Consider the following 12006-nt stretch of genomic DNA (forward strand, 5'->3'; position numbering starts at 1 on the left):
CCCTGCTGCCCTCAGTGAAGAGTCTGTGGACATACTGTGGCAGTTGCAGGTTGGGCAGGCATAGGTGCTGAATGTCCTCCATGGACACACTAAACTGCTTACACAGGTGGTGTCGTTCATGGAGGGCATGTCAGCAACAATGTCTGACCAACGCCAACGCAGGTTTCTGCGGTCCATGGACTCTTCCCAGATGGAAGCAGTTTCTCTCCTGCAGCGCTCCACCCCCCCTACCCCAGACCCATCCACACTGCCCTCTCCCATGCCTGCCCAACGTACACCCAGACAGTCACAGGCACACACCCCACCAGACACATCCAGCACACCCCCAAGTAAGGCACAGCGCACACCTCCTGGCATGCACACTCAGGGGGATGTAGGCACACCCACAGGGGCTGGGGGCAGACGACATACACGCAGCCACAGTCGCAGTCCGCAGTCCTCACGACCCTGTTCCTCCAAAACCACTCCCCTTAGCTCCCCTGCCAAACTCTCACCCAAGGAGACCTATATGGTTGAGCTGGGCCTCGCCCCCACTGAGCCACCACCCCACAAGCGGGCGAGGAAGTCCCCTGGCACGGGAGTTGAGTCCCCCACCATGTACACCCCCTCCCCCAAGAGCGCTGCACCCCATCCCTCGCCCACCACACCCTCCGTCGGCCCTGGGGTATCTTCAGGTGCAGGGGTTAGGATGGAGGCCCTAGCAGCAGTGTGCAGTGCCGAGCTCACCTCCACCTTTGGTGCTGCCCCACCCCCTGTGGTGGAGACGTCCACCCCTGCACCCACCACACCTACCCATCCCCCTCATGTCCCTGCGGTGCCTGGTCCTGCCACAGGTGATGCCCCCCCGGTCGACAAACCTTGAGGTTCCTTAGTGCAGGCAAGGTAGGGGTGGACGCGGTCCCCTACGTCCACCCTTGGACTTGAGAAATGGACTGGCCATTGGCCTTTTTACATTATGTCACTTTTAAATGTATTTATTTTTGGTGCTGAATAAAGCCTTTTCTTTTACTTTCAACACTATTGCATTTCAGGTACTTGATGTTGGTGATGTGGCTCCTGGAGTTGGTGTTCTGGCAATGTGTTAGGGTTCTGAGAAATGTTTTTGTATGATGGTCATGAGGTGGACCATGGTATCTGTGTGCCATCACAATGTCCATGCAAAGAATCATTGGTAGTGTGTGTTCATTTAGTTTGGAGACATTGTCCCAAGGAGTGTTCCTCCCTCTGTGGCACCTGACATCTTCCCTGCAAACAGTTGCACAATTGTTGTGCTGACCTGTGTCCACATTTCCTTTGTGGGTGACGGATCCCTTCAACAATGGCCATGCCTGCTCACCGATGTCTCCTGCTGAATCGTCTGTGCCATCCTTGCTAGTCACTGTACTTGTATTTTGGGTATGTAGGAATGCCTTCAGGGACAAATTGGCCCTTTTCAGCACTATGCATGTGTATAATCATGGCCTACCACACAAATGGTACTTGTTATGCAGGGTATTTGGGCACCTGACTCACAATTGTGGGCATTGTATCTGGTGGAATTGAACCCTATTCCTTCCATGAGAGACAACATCTTGGTGGCTGGATCAGCACCTGAACATTCCTATCACTCCTGGGATGTGCGTGACAGTGTGCGTTCCCTTTGACTATCTTAGTTTTGTATGCAGTTACATGACTATACAGTCTGTTGACATGAAATCAGGGTGTGTATTGTGCTGCATCCGCCATGGGTGGGTATGCATGTGTTATATGTCCTCCCACCCACATGTGGTGTGTCATGCAGTGTGTGAAAGACATTCATCGTCCTGGGAGTGGGAAACTGCTGTCAGTGATGTGTTGTAATAGCACTAAAATCATAGTCCAAAGTTAGGGATGCGTCCAGACCACCATGTAGGTGTGGTCATCTGATGATGATGTACACCCCCCCATATCTCTGTCCACTGCTGGGAGTCCTCTGCACCCACCCCTCATATGTCTGGACACTGCTGGGAGTCATATGCACCCACCCCTCATATGTCTGGACACTGCTGGGAGTCATATGCACCCACCCCTCATATGTCTGGACACTGCTGGGAGTCATATGCATCCACCCCTCATAGTGCAGGCCACTGCTGGTAGTCATGTGCACCCACCCCTCATATGTCTGGACACTGCTGGGAGTCATATGCACCCACCCCTCATATTGCAGGCCACTGCTGGTAGTCATATGCACCCACCCCTCATTTCTCTGTCCACTGCTGGGTGTCATATGCATCCACCCCTCATATCTCTGACCACTGCTGGTAGTCATATGCACCCACCCCTCATATGTCTGGACACTGCTGGGAGTCCTCTGCACCCACCCCTCATATCTCTGACCACTGCTGGGAGTCATATGCACCCACCCCTCATATGTCTGGACACTGCTGGGAGTCATATGCACCCACCCCTCATATTGCAGGCCACTGCTGGTAGTCATATGCACCCACCCCTCATATGTCTGGACACTGCTGGGAGTCCTCTGCACCCACCCCTCATATCTCTGACCACTGCTGGGAGTCATATGCACCCACCCCTCATATGTCTAGACACTGCTGGTAGTCATATGCACCCACCCCTCATATGTCTGGACACTGCTGGGAGTCATATGCACCCACCCCTCATATGTATGGACACTGCTGGGAGTCATATGCAGCCACCCCTCATATCTCTGTCCACTGCTGGGAGTCATATGCACCAACCCCTCATATGTCTGGACACTGCTGGGAGTCATATGCACCCACCCCTCATATGTCTGGACACTGCTGGGAGTCATATGCACCCACCCCTCATATCTCTGACCACTGCTGGGAGTCATATGCACCCATCCCTCATATCTCTGACCACTGCTGGGAGTCATATGCACCCACCCCTCATGTCTCTGTCCACTGCTGGGAGTCATATGCACCCACCCCTCATATCTCTGACCACTGCTGGGAGTCATATGCACCCACCCCTCATATGTCTGACCACTGCTGGGAGTCATATGCACCCACCCCTCATATCTCTGTCCACTGCTGGGAGTCATATGCACCCACCCCTCAAATCTCTGACCACTGCTGGGAGTCATATGCACCCACCCCTCATATGTCTGTCCACTGCTGGGAGTCATATGCACCCACCCCTCATATTGCAGGCCACTGCTGGTAGTCATATGCACCCACCCTTCATATCTCTGTCCACTGCTGGGAGTCATATGCACCCACCCCTCATATCTCTGACCACTGCTGGCAGTCATATGCACCCACCCCTCATATGTCTGGACACTGCTGGGAGTCATATGCGCCCACCCCTCATATTGCAGGCCACTGCTGGTAGTCATATGCACCCACCCCTCATATGTCTGGACACTGCTGGTAGTCCTCTGCACCCACCCCTCATATTGCAGGCCACTGCAGGGAGTCATATGCACCCACCCACGAACCCCCTTGGAGCAGTACACTGCTGGCCTGGACCTACACACACACCAATATGAAGGTAACATGCTGGGCCAGTCCTCTAAGCCCACATTCCTGGCGTGTGTACGCCTCGTATCCCAAATGCACTGGTGCCGTAACGGGGTACGTGTGACGTGCACTGTACCCACGCATTCATTGTGTGTGTACGGTCCGTATCACAGTTCTACTGTGCCGTTGGGGTACGTGTGGTAAGCACCGTACCCATGCATTCATTGCTGTGTACGGTCCGTATCACAGTTCTACTGTGCCGTAGGAGTACGTGTGGTACGCACCGTACCCACGCATTCATTGCGTGTGTACGGTCCGTATCACAGTTCTACTGTGCCGTAGGGGTACGTGTGGTACGCACCGTACCCACGCATTCATTGCGTGTGTATGGTCCGTATCACTGTTCTAATGGTGCCGTAGGGGTACGTGTGACACGCACCGTTCCCACGCATTCATTGCGAGTGTACGGTCCGTATCACAGTACTACTGTGCCGTAGGGGCACGTGTGGTACGCACCATACCAACGCATTCATTGCGTGTGTACGGACCGTATCACAGTTCTACTGTGCCGTAGGGGTACGTGTGGTACGCACCGTACCCACGCATTCATTGCGTGTGTACGGTCCGTATCACTGTTCTAATGGTGCCGTAGGGGTACGTGTGACACGCACCGTACCCACGCATTCATTGCGTGTGTACGGTCCATATCACAGTTCTACTGTGCCGTAGGGGTACGTGTGGTAGGCACCGTACCCACGCATACATTGCGTGTGTACGGTCTGTATCAAAGTTCTACGGTGCCGTAGGGGTACGTGTGGCACGCACCGTACCCACGCATTTATTGCGTGTGTACGGTCCGTATCACTGTTCTACTGTGCCGTAGGGGTACGTGTGGTACGCACCGTACCCACGCATTCATTGCATGTGTACGGTCTGTATCACTGTTCTAATGGTGCCGTAGGGGTACGTGAGACACGCACCGTACACGTCCACTTCCATTTTTGTGGTACGCAGGGGTTGCTGGCCACGCCCCCCCAAGTGACCAGATCCTGGTGGTATGGTATGGCCTCCATATTATAGATTTGGCTTTGGGTATGGGGTTTGTTTCCTGCCCCTCACCCCCACCCTGGCCCCTGGGTGTTGTTCTCACCTTCTGCGGCGCGTGCGTTGGGTGCGGTACACCAGGTCGTAGGCCAAGAGGACCGGGATGGCACGTACGACGGGGTTCATGGCGTGTACGTCGCGTACCGGGGCTCCGTTGCGTAGCGGTTCGCGTCGGACTCTGCTTTTCCGGCTGTGTTTGACTCCCGTAAAAAAAGAGCCGTACGGAGTGACGTAGGGACGAATCATACTTGCTGGGCCGGAAACCGCCGCCTGACTACGTCCGGACGTCGCGTACAAGCTGTTCCGGATCAGAATCGTAGGTTTTTTTGACCCGTACGGGCTTTTTTACGGAACGCTCGGAAATAGGCTTTCTGTACGAATCGTACTTCCTAGGTTGTACGGAAAGTTTACCGGTTACGAGTCGTACGGGGTACACGCTCCGTACAACGATTCGTACAGCCTTTTTACAGGATCGGAATCGGCCCCTTTGTGTCCACGACAAATGTGAGGTACTTCTGAATGCCATTTTGGTGGAATAGGAGCTGTTGAATTTAAAGCCTTTCCTGAAGAGCAGGCTGAAGTGAATAAGCACTGAGATGCTAATGCAGGCATGAAACCACTGTGTTTGAAAATGTCAGGGGAGGTGTGGATGTTAGAATTTGAGACATAATATATTTTCAAGTGGGCTAAAAATAGATAAAGAGAGAGAGGTTTGCACAAGTACAGCACCCCCTACCCACATCTTTAAACTTTAAACTGTATTCGGTTTCACATAGATAAAACCATAAAAGTTGCAAATAATCCATAATACATTAAAACATGAGTTCATTAAAAATCACAGTTTATAAAATATGAAGTCAAACCATTGCACATCCACCCAATTTAATCAATAACAGTAGCATGCATGGTACCATAAAAACATCTCCCTTGGCTTGGTTTTTCCTTCTAAAGTGAGCTGGTCCTCCTCAACTGCTAAGATCTAGGTGATTCATCAACCAAATGGATACATATCAAGGCAGGCCCTGGTTTTCACAATGGATTTTAGGCAGCCCACAATAAAAAATATACAATCCTCCTTCAACAGTTGAAGATATAGGAGGGCAGGGCGAGCCTGGGTAAAATTCATCCTCTTTAAAATGGGGACTAGAAAATGCCTTCGAGTGATCGCAAAAAATTTACAGAAAAGCATAAAATGTAGCAGATCCTGTGGAGACTGTCCGTCGCAGCCACAGGGTGCTAACACTTGACCTCTACTGCACCCTTTGGGCCTAGCTAGCAGTAGGTGAAAGAGATTCATGCGAAACCTAGTCAGTAAAAACCGCTCAAATGTGGATAAAGACCCCAGGAGATAAGGCTCGGTAGAAGGAGTTGTTTTGAGCGTTAAAAAGATGCGAACACTCGGTTTCCGAAGTTTCCGCTCATCCCTGTCCAATTTCCTTAGGGTGAGAAAGTATTCCCTGACTAGATTCACTTCCTTTTTTACGATGGTTTCAGGCTTAAAATATAAATCAGCACGCCCTACCCTTTCAAGGCTACTTTTAATGTAATTAAGCCAAGGAATTCGGGATACATTGTCAGGGGAAATATACACTCTCTTAAAATCAAATGATTAAGTGTTAATGCCTGTTTCAACCAACACCTCAGCCAAAACACAAGTGGGTGTAGAGCCAGGGTGTCACCTAGAAAGGGGACCACCAGTTCCTCTTTCAACAGACCACGCGGAACACACAACAGGCGCTTCAAAAAATTATTCTCTGTCACCTGAAGGGAATCCACAGCAATATGCCCCCATATTTCCCTTCCATAACTAGCTATAGCCACACTTTTCGGTTGGTATACATTCAGCAAATCTGCGATTGGTCTCCTCCCTAGTTTAGAGGCAAAATTGAAAATAGCTGCATTCACCCGGGTCAAAATCCCCCCTTTTCTTAGAAATTAGTGGCCCCCATTTTATTTGATCATCCAAGAGGACCCCAAGATAAGAAAAAACATCTGTGCGGGGGACTTTAGCAGAGCTGACTCTGAATTAAAAATTCTTTTTGGGTCGAGACCCCACCTGCATTATATAGGATTTTGAGTTGTTGATTGATAAGTCCCGGTCCGCCATGAAGTTGGATAATGCATCTAGCAAGGTTTGCAAGCCTATAGCAGTCCTAGATAAAAGGACAGCATCATCTGCATAAAGTAGGACGGGGAGGCCACGCCGCCCTACACACGGATAATCTACCCCAGTAGCTCTTAATGCTCTGTCCAAGTCATTAATGAAAAAATTAAACAGAAGTGGGACCAAGATACAGCCTTGCCGTACTCCCCTCTTAATCTCAAAGTCCCTTGCAACACGGAGATCCTGGGAGAACCTGACATTGGCCTTAGTTGACTTATGAATGTCCTCTAAAAAATGAACACTCTTCTCTACCCCCATTACCCTCATGGACTGCCATAGTTTCACCCTATTCACGCAATCAAATGCGGAAGACAAGTCCATGAAGGCGAGGTAGACAGTACCTGGGTGGGCAACTGTATATTTGCTTAATAACATAGTTAAATTAAGACATTGGGCCACGGTTGATCGCCCAGGATGAAATCCAAATTGGACGTTCGACATGATCTTGTGCTCCTCTGCCCAGGTTGATAATCTTTCTGGAAGATACGGCCTACAACCTTGACCACTGAGTCAAGAAGGGAGATTGGCCTATAGCAATAAGTGCTATTCCTCTGACCCTTCTTGAAAACGGGGACTATGGTGGAAGTGGCCCAAGACTCAGGGCAGCCGTTCAAAGCAGCTGAGTTAAACACAGCCACTAGGACCGGTGCCCAAAAGGATGGATCAGACTTAAACAAATCCGGGGGATACCGTCTGGACCCAGACCTTTATTACTGGTTCACCCTGCACTGCCAGGTTCGACCTCACCCTGTTCAAAAATCACTACAGTGGCATTCGTATCATGGCATGGCTGGCGAAAGCGCTCCATAGGGCTATCAAACATTGATTTAAAGTGGAGCACCCATTCCTCCTCAGCACTATGTGAATCTAAAGCCCCCCCCAACTTCATATTCAAAAAGTGGTCTGTTAACAATGCTCCAAAACCTGGAGCTATTCCTGAGGGTATTTGACTCAATCAACTCCCTCCAAGCCTCCTATTTCGGAATGCCCTTTCGTTTGGCCAGAGTTGTTTTATATTCTTTGCGGCACACGCGCACCTGGGAATGATTCCTCGGCTTAGCTGACAGGGCTTCCCTTAGCTTTTTCGCTACCTGGAAGCAAGAAAAATCAAACCATCTGGGGATAGAGGTCACTGCTCTGCGGGCCGGGGCACTTACAAATTCTTCAACTTTGGTGGAGATGGATCTATAGGCACTGATAACCTCACCTGAGGGAGTACCTGCAGAAGTACGCAGCGCTAACTCAGAAGCACAGGATTCTCTTACTGCACAATAAAAGTTATCTGGAGAAATCTGGGACCATTTAGGCTGACGTGTGCCATCAGTAGGTCTAAGCGTACCCCTAATTACTACACTACTAATTTGTGCTAAAAGCGGACCACACATTTGGACACAAGGCGGGTTGTGGTCACTATAGACACTCTCCACGATGTTAAAACCACAGAATAAAGCTTGTAAAGAAGAAGAAATTGAAATGTAGTCTATAAAAGAGCCCCTGCCTCTCCCTTTAAAGGTGGGAACGGGAAATATACTGTGCGGATCGGATAAGGACATCAGGGACAACATATCAAATTCATTCAATAGATTATTTAGTAGTTCCCCCTGAGCAAGATGTTCAAAGTGAATCCCCCTCATCCGCGGGCAGCCTAACTCAGAAATGCGGGTTGTCCTTGGGTCTCCACAAGGATGGATGTTAAAATCACCGAGAACCAGGAGGTTATGTAGAATAGAGCCAAAGGCCTGCCTTATAAATGTACCCAGGGCAGTAATATTACAGACACCTGAAGGGCATGCCACAGAATTATAAAAATGAATGAAGCTCAATCTTGTAGCCCCCCTTTTTAATATCAACGCCAGTATTCCTGGGCTTGGAGACGGCACGACCTGGATCTGGCAGTCGACTGCCAGAGATATGTAAGTGACTAGACCACCCTTAGGTCTTCCACCCACCGATGGGGAGGCTGGCGCAAAGAAAGCCTTATAACCTTCCAGAAATAGGTCACATTCCACCACCCACGTTTCTTGCAAACAAATCACAGGGAATTGATTCACAAATTGCAACCATAATGGGTCGTGAAACTTGTTAGCCAGGTCTGCAGTATTCCATGTTAGAATGTTATTAGCAAAAGCACGGGAGTCCCCCTCAACTACCACTGGTGAGTACTACTTGTTTAAATCTGAATCAATGCCAGAAAATGAAGGGCTCCTTAGTCAGTCACACTCCTCCAACCCTGCTAGTGGGGAAAATCTGTTATTTAACTCCAGCGTGGGCGGGGCACTATACTGACAGCCTTTCAGAGATGAAGCATAAACCACGGGTGTAGGGAGTTGCGCAGATGCAGGCGGAAATCTATGTGACCACCCACCACGGGGAGCTTCCATAAAGGTGTTAGTATAAATATCCCCTGGGGGTTCGGGTTTGTAAAAAAAGCCCAATGGTAAGGCCCTTACAACAAAGCCTGGCTTGAGAAAAGCGGGTTGTGTGTCCCTAAACAGTATCCTACCAGCAAGATGAGGGTTATCAAAATTAATAATAACACAATCGTCCGTGCCTGCTTTACAAGAGCTACCAATCCAAGTAACTCTGCGGGCCATGATGATATTTAGCCACCCGTGCACCCAAAGCAGTGTTGTTTGATAGCCAGTGAATTACTTTGTTTTTTAACTGCCCAAAATCCTCACTAACCCCCCGGGGGAGAGATGGAACATTCCCCAGGACTACTACATAGGGGGTGGATTCAGGTGGTTGGTCAATTACTGGTAGACTCGATAGCTGTGCCTCTCTGCTAACTAGCTTCCCGGCCCTTAAACAGTGACTATCTTCTGTAGCACCACCATGTACAGAGGTATCCCTTCTTGCGCCTGCGATTATATTCTTTGCTCCTCGCTCCACCTGTACCACAGACTGTTTCTGTGGTTGATTATGTGGCTGATCCATGATGGAGTTCAACAGGTTTGTCCGTGTGTCGGGTCCCTCATAATTCTCTGGCCCAAGTCAATACTTGGCTCTATTGTTGGGGGCGGCACATCATTAATATTCCGGGATGCTATATATTTCTCAATCCGAGACAACCTCTCAAAGATAGGGCCCAATTTTAATTCCAACAAGCTGGTCATCGCTGGCTGGAAAGCTTCCAGTGCCCCGGAAAGATCCAAGGTAGGGATAGTGGTAGGGTGTACAGTGGCGGGTGCGGGGTTTTAGAGACCATATTAAGTTTCTGTTACTTCGCTTTACCCCCAGTAGATTGAATTTTCCTTTTAGAGCCAATGCCCAACCGCAAGTTCCCTTTAGCTGCTGGGTTTACATCTTCACCTCTACGGTCTGGGGATAGTTCCATCGGCTTACTGTTCAAGTGGACGACATTTCCCTGATTGGAAATAGGGTCAATACCCCCCTTGTTACATATTATAGTCACAGGCGAGAGAGGCATTGGCGTTGGTGTTTGCTTAGAGTGGGCAAATAACACTCTAGTTGCCCCAGCGCCGATCTGTGAGTCTACAAGAATCCCAGGGCTACTGGACAGGCTCAAGAGTTCGTCATCACCCTCTGTCTGAGACGCAAGAGAATCCATAAGGGGAAGATGAGGAATGCTAATTGGAGACCTCGAGAGGCGCCTGTTCACCAACTCGATGTCCTTATCTATCACTGCTGCTGCCCTTTTCAATAAGGAGCCCATAGTAGAAGCCGTATCGGTGGTGCCAGGCTTTCCCTTCACAGAGGCAGTAGCTGTCGTAACCTTGCGCCTAACCGTAGCTAGCGATCAGGAGATAGAACCAAGGAGCTAAAAAGCTGGATGACACTAGCAAAACAAAAGAGGGGGTAAAACCGACCCTCTTAACCCTCTGAACGGGAGATCAACTGCAAGCAATGATATAGGGGTATTAATCGACTTAGCGAGCCCAGTCCACCACATCACACTACTCGCTCCTACCTCCTTTGTCACTGGTGAAATCACTTGGAGTAACAGGTAAGCGGTACTGGGGCGATGCACAGTTCCTTCAGTGGCATAAAACATCCTAGTTACCACAGTCGTAGGCGTGCAGGAATCCCAAGGCCGCAGGCCGCAAGGGGGGGGGGCCCAGCCTCAACCGGCCGCGGATGGGCGCAGATGGGCAGATGGCCCGGGCACACCCATGCCCTTCAGGTGTCTGTATTATTACTGCCCTGGGTACATTTATATGACAGTCCTTTGGCTCTATTCTACATAACCTCCTGGTTATCGGTGATTTTAACATCCATCCTTGTGGAGACCCAAGGACAACCCGCATTTCTGAGTTAGGTTGCACGTGGATGAAGGGGATTCACTTTGAACATCTTGCTCGGGGGAAACTCCTAAATAATCTATTGAATTAATTTGATATGTTGTCCCTGATGTCCCTATCCGAGCCGCACAGTATATTTCCCGTTCCCACCTTTAAGGGGAGAGGCAGGGGCTCTTTTATAGACTACACTTCAATTTCCTCTTCTTTACAAACTTTATTCTGTGGTTTTAACATCGTGGAGAGTGTCTTTAGTGACCACAACCCGCTTTGTGTCCAAATGTGTGGTCCGCTTTTAGCACGAATTAGTAGTGTAGTAATTAGGGGTACTCTTAGACCTACTGATGGCACACATCAGCTTAAATGGTCCCAGATTCCTCCAGATAACTTTTATTCTGCTGTAAGAGAATCCTGTGCTTCTGAGTTAGCGCTGCGCACTTCTGCAGGTACTCCCCCAGGTGAGGTTATCAGTGCCTATAGATCCATCTCCACCAAAGTTGGTGAACTTTTAAGTGCCCCGGCCCGCAGAGTAGCGACCTCTGTCCCCAGATGGTTTGATTTTTCTTGCTCCCAGGCCGCGAAAAGGCTAAGGGAAGCCCTGTCAGCTAAGCCGAGAAATCAATCCCAGGTGCGCGTATACCGCAAAGAATATAAAACAACTCTGGACAAACGGAAGGGCATTCTGAAAGAGAAGACTTGGAGGGAGTTGATTGAGTCAAGTACCCTCAGGAATAGCTCCAGGTTTTGGAGCATTGTTAACAGACCACTTCATGAAAAAGATGCGGGGGAACCTGTGCGTCCTTTTTTTCTGTCGAGCCTGTGCAGCGCATGCGCTGCCTGTGAGGCATGCTGTAGTCATGTGGGGACTTGATGCTCCGCCCACTCTCTGCTCAAATTTTTCATTGGCTTGTGTCATTGTCCACTGTAAACTGTGGCTGTTCATTGGTCAATAGGCTTAGCAGTCCCTCCTTAGTACCACCTTGTCTCATTTTCTAACCTTCCAAGGCGACACCCTCTG

The sequence above is a fragment of the Triturus cristatus genome, chromosome 10 (genome assembly GCF_964204655.1).
Source record: "Triturus cristatus chromosome 10, aTriCri1.1, whole genome shotgun sequence".
Lineage (NCBI taxonomy): Eukaryota > Metazoa > Chordata > Amphibia > Caudata > Salamandridae > Triturus > Triturus cristatus.